The sequence below is a fragment of the Danio rerio genome, chromosome 22 (genome assembly GCF_052040795.2).
Source record: "Danio rerio strain M-AB ecotype USA chromosome 22, GRCz13ab, whole genome shotgun sequence".
Taxonomy (NCBI): domain Eukaryota; kingdom Metazoa; phylum Chordata; class Actinopteri; order Cypriniformes; family Danionidae; genus Danio; species Danio rerio.
Window position 1 is genome coordinate 35,423,938 of NC_141042.1, and position 5,900 is coordinate 35,429,837.

A 5,900-nucleotide genomic window follows, 5' to 3' on the forward strand; every position below is an offset into this window, starting at 1 on the left:
CCTTCAGCCACAACCCAGTACTGGGAAACACACATACATCAATTTGGCTTACCTGTAAGAATGGGTTTTAAGCACAGCTGATCGAACTGTAGCTCTGCCGAGTGACTAAAAAGTTATGAGTATTGATGGTTAAAAAACTGTACATTCTAGTCAAACCATTCTTCTGCAATCGTATACCAAAAAACGGAAATAGAGGCAGTATTAAGAGCTTAAAATGTGGGAGAGCATTGTTATTATGTGATTGTATTGTATTGAAATATGAAGCAATTGGTGTACCAATTGTATTGGTGTTAAATCAAAAGTAATTCGCAAATACTTGATAACGAAATGATTTTAAGACGATAACTTGCTATGGTTAGAACTGCATTATTTACAAATAACTGTTTAAAGTGGCAAATAATGAAATGATAAAGCATATAAAAGCTTTAAAGTAAGAAATAAAGTTACCAGAGGTAGGAGAGACAAAGGGAGGCAGAGACAAAGAGAGCAAGTAGGCCTCAAAGAGGCAGAGAAGATCATCCTAGAAGGTCATCCGCTGTGTAAAACAAATGCTGGATAAGATGGCGGTTCATTTCGTTGTGGAAACCTCTGATTAATAAAGGGACTAAGCAGAAGAAAAACTGATGTTTTCAAACGCTGTTCATCTTAAATAAATGACCAGATTGCTGTATTATACGTGTCAGGCCAGTAGTTGGCGATGCTTTGGCCTTTATTTATCATGTCAAAAAGGTTTATGTAATATTTTATATATTCCTTTCACGCACATGCACATTTTTTGTTGTATTTTTGTTTTAATTGATTTTTTCTCTTTGATTTGCTTTGGTTTTTGTACTCATGTAATTGTATTTTGCTTTTAGTCTTGCTGAGCTGCGGCTACGCTGCACTTTTCTCCCAATAGACTTTCATTCATACTCACGCGAATTCATCAGATCAGAAATGCAAGCTCGTGCAACAAGTTTCGCATTTCGTTGCTTTTGAAAGTTCAAGCTTGTTGAACTTTGACCTGCAAAATCGCATTACGTGACTGCAAGAGGTCAATCGAAGATCAAAACATAATAATAACATAATAATTCCTTACATTTATATAGCGCTTTTCTGGGCACTCAAAGCGCTTTACACAATGGGGGGATCACCTCATCCATCACCAGTGTGCAGCATCCACCTGGATGACGCGACGGCAGCCATTTTGCGCCAGACCGCACACCACACACCAGCTGATTGGTGGAGAGGAGACAGCGATGAAGCCAATTGGAATATGGGGATGGTTAGGAGACCATGATAGACAAAGGCCAGTGGGCAGATTTGGCCAGGATGCCAGGGTTAAACCCCTACTCTTTTCGAAGGACATCCTGGGATTTTTAACGACCACAGAGAGTCGGGACCTCGGTTTAACGTCTCATCCGAAAGACGGCGCTCACTGAGCAGTATAGCGTCCCCATCACTATACTGGGGCATTAGGACCCACACAGACCGCAGGTTGGGCGCCCCCTGCTGGCCTCACTTAACACCACTTCCGGCAGCAACCTAGCTTTCCCATGTGGTCTCCCATCCAGGTACTGACCGGGCACAGCCCTGCTTAGCTTCAGTGGGCGACCATGTGAGAGTTGCAGAGAGCTAGCTGCCGGCTGACAAAAACATGATCTCTCTGTAGAGAAACATAAAACATGAACTAATGTCTAATCATCTTGTTTAATCCCACCCCTTCTCACAGCACTGTACCACAGAATTTTGCAAGCTCAAACTGTAGTGTGATCACAATAATAGTTGCTTTGTTGTTGTTGTGTGTCTTTTGATTTGCTTACCCTTTGTTAATTAGAGTTTTGTTTTTGCTTTGTTTATGTCATGTGAAGTGGACGCTGACAGCAGGGGTGCTGATCCAAATGGTTTGTTATAAGAATGGTCAGGCAATCAATGGTCTACATGCACCGGTACCAGTATCGGGTCAATACTTTTAATAAAAAATACTCGTACTCATATCGTACATGAAAGGCCGATACCACGCACCGATACAACTCAACAGTAAATCACTACATGGATGTGATTTGTTGTCCTACCTGACTTCAATGTCTTAATGTATTAATTAGCCTCATGTATCATATATTAATAGCTTGGTCCTTATAAACAATCCGTTCATAAAATACATTATTAACGAATATAAAGGCTACTGAAGAATGAACCGATCTTTGAAGAATGATCATAGCTAAATAAGCTAGCACTCATATAATTTGTAAACTATAAATAAAAACTAAAAGAAATTTTAAGTAATAGAAAATTATGTAAAAGTCTAAAGACTACAAGCTACCTCAGATTCGATGTGTGGCCACACGTTACTTTACTGCAATTTTTGAATATTGGCTCATCTAAATTAATTTTTCATTCGATTAAAAGCCGAAATATTGCCAGACAGACAAAGCAACTTTCGTTTTTTGAAGAGAGTGGCTTCAGAAATCCAGAGTCATAGTCAAATAACAGGCAAATGGTCAGTCCAGGCAGGCAGCAGAAAATGTGAAACAAAGCAAAGCAAGGGTTAAACTCATGGCAAAGCAAGGAAAACCGCATCGTAATGTTCACAATCAGTATAACAAGACTCAGCAAAGAGGTGTGTGTGTGTGTGTGTGTGTGTGTGTTTATGTGTGTGCGCTGCATTTGAAGTCCATCTATTCAGTCTTCGAGCAGTTTCAGCTGTGCGAGTTAGCAATCAGCCTGGATTGGGAACGGGTGTGTGTGTGCAGTGCATGGCTGGATCTTGTAGTCCGTATAATGGCAGATTTGTGGTTTTATGCGATCTGTGTGTTTACCAGTGATCTGCCAGGATTAGATTGCCGGTCATTGTGACACTTCAGATTTTTTTCTTTTATTGTTCTTTTTGTTTAAAATTTTAAAGCCTTTTTTTACGTAAAATTTTTCACTTTCTCTTCCTTTTAAATTAAGCATTTGTGTTTTTTTTTTATTTTGAGTTTTTTTTGCTTTGAATATTTTTTGCTTTTTGTGCTTTATTTTTGTTTAGTTTTTGTTTGCATATGTCATTTTTTACTTCACTTTTTTCACTTTTATTTATGCTTTCCTTTTCAAATCTATCTATCTATCTATCTATCTATCTATCTATCTATCTATCTATCTATCTATCTATCTATCTATCTATCTATCTGTCTGTCTGTCTGTCTGTCTGTCTGTCTGTCTGTCTGTCTGTCTGTCTCCGTCCATCCATCAAAGCATCGATCCATCTATCCGTACGTCTATCTATCTATCTATCTATCTATCTATCTATCTATCTATCCATCCATCCATCCATCCATCCATCCATCCATCCATCCATCCATCCATCCATCCATCCATCCATCCATCCATCTACTTTTTTGTTTGTAAAAATATTGATACCTGAATCATTGTAACCTGATTTGAAAAAATATTTTTGCCTGAACTAAAAGAACAGTGTAAAGCTTCATATGCATGGCAACGTATAGAGCTAAGGGACAAGAAAAAAAGATTTGTGTCTTTTGTGGGAAAATGAAATGTTCACTGTTGCCACCACACAAATAGATGGAACCATTTTTGGCCTTTCTCCTGTCAAATACAGACAGCTCAGATATGATTTGTGTCTGCCTCATAATGCAGGGGCATTGATGTGCAAAATCAGCTTCATCTTTGCTGCAAAACACATTTTTGGCAACACAATAATATTTCATATCGAATCCACACCTGTACGTTCACCCCTTTTTATCCGTCTGCTCTGGGCATGAAGAGAAAGTCAGAGATTTTATTTGAATCTTCAACCGGTGAGATGCAGATTTGCTCTGGTAGCATCACTGACAACAAATGATGAATACAGATAACACAATACAACTGTTTCGCTTTCATATTCAGCCCTACGTATGGCTTCAAAAATGACCCAGGCACCATTTTAACTCCAGAACATATAACTTAAACAAGTTTTATTTTTTTTAATCTTAAAGTTTGGTGACTTTTTAACAGCATGATGGCACAGTGCTTAGCACTGTCACCTTACAGCAAGAAGGTCGCTGGTTTGACTCCTGGCTGGACCAGTTGGCATTTCTGTGTGGAGTTTGCTCATTTTGGTGTGGGTTTCCTCTGGGTGCTCCGGTTTCCAAACACATGCGCTATAGGGGAATTGGGTAAACAAAACTATTTGTAGTGTGTGTGTGTGTGTGTGTGTGTGTGTGTGTGTGTGTGTGTGTGTGTGTGTGTGAATGCGTGTGTATAGATGTTTACCTAACATTAGCAAAAATTTAGCTTTATATTTGTAACACTATGTATTATTATTATTTTTTGTGAATTTTTTTTTCACTCACTTTTATTTCTTATTAGCTAAGGTCATTTAATAATATTACGGATTATTTTATTTTACTTTTGATATTAATAATGCATTGCTACATGTTGAATGTAGAAGTATAACGTTTATTGTTAGTTCGTGGGATCTAAGCTACCATTAAAACCTATAAATTCTATTGTCGTGGTCACACTAGAGTTTGAGCTTGCGAAATTCCTGTCGTACAGCGCTGCGAAAAGGGGCGGGATTAAACCAGATTAGACGTTAAAAAAGCGAGCGATCGCTCCATCTTTTACATTTCTGTCCAGAGAGGTCATGCTTTGATCCTCGATTGGTCTCATGCAATCATGTGATGAGATTTCACAGGTCAGAGTTAACCAAGCTTGAACTTTGCAATGCAGAGAACTGTGAAACTTGTTGCACGAGCTTGCGTTTTCAAGCATTCGCCTTTGTATCAATGGAAGTATATGCAATGAAAAGTGCAGTGTGACTGCAGCTTAAATTTGTGTTTTTTTTTAAATGTTTTTTAACATAGGTCATCACATAAATGAAAACTGAATTGAAATTTTTTTTTTTTTTTACATGTTCTTTTTAATAGTTTACTGTATTATGTTACATGAAACCATAAACTAGATATTAGAATAAAAATGTCAGAAAATGTATGGCTTAAGAACGTTTTAAAATGATTCTGAATGTTTTCAGTTCAGAATCTAAAGCAATTTTAATGATTAAAATATGTTGTTGGCATGTTTTATCCTATCGCTAACATTTTTTTTTGGTTCCCCCAAGAGTCCAAAGATAAGTGTTTCAGGTGAATTAGGTTGGCTAAATTGTCCGTAGTGTATGTGTGGGAATGAGCGTGTATGAATATTTCCCAGTGATGGGTTGCAGCTGGAAGGGCCTCTGCTGTGTAAAACATATGCTAGAAAAGTTGGAAGTTCATTCCGCTGTGGCGACCCCAAAATAATAAAGGGACTAAGCCGAAAAGAAAATTAATGAATAATGTTTTACTATCATGATTTAGCATGTTGTAAGGTACAATGCTAATGTTTGTTATTGAAGCATATAGTTATGGCTCTAGATGCTAGCATACAATTTCTTTATGCTTTGGTATAAATGCTATTTAATGAAACTTATTTTACATTAAAAAGTAAAAAAAAAAAAAGAAAAAAGTTAATTTTATTTCACAATATTGTGTCATGATTTAATGCTCTTTGCACAAATTAGCACATTCTTAACGGTTGTAGCATTATTTATAGAATTTCTAGTATTTTAAGTCAATGCTAGTATTGTTTAGCTTTTATGAGCTAGCTTAGTATCATTAAAATGTGGCTAACACAACTTATAGCACAATTTTTAACATTATAGCTATGCTAAAATACAGTAGTTAAGCCTCATTCACACTATGAGCGACTAACAGCAGCAAAGCGACAAGCGACCGTTCATATCACATAGACCTCCGGCGACCTCCGTCTACATGAGAGAGAGCAACCATTGGTGATCAGGTGGGTGTGTCGAGCGATGGGACAACGTTGAGAATGCTTTATAAGAATGAAGAGCGACTATCTTGAGTGACAGCCAATAGACGAATTACCGTGTTTGTAAACATCTA

General features: G+C 37.4%; 1 long non-coding RNA gene across 1 annotated transcript; it reads right to left on the minus strand.

Annotated features, from left to right (window-relative positions):
- Window positions 1–1,074: 1,074 nt before the first annotated feature.
- Window positions 1,075–5,506, minus strand: LOC147838609 (uncharacterized). The gene is made up of 2 exons (XR_015522288.1): window positions 3,235–5,506; window positions 1,075–3,110 (listed from the first exon to the last, which is right to left on the minus strand). It is a non-coding gene; the product is annotated as an uncharacterized LOC147838609 (long non-coding RNA).
- Window positions 5,507–5,900: the final 394 nt, after the last annotated feature.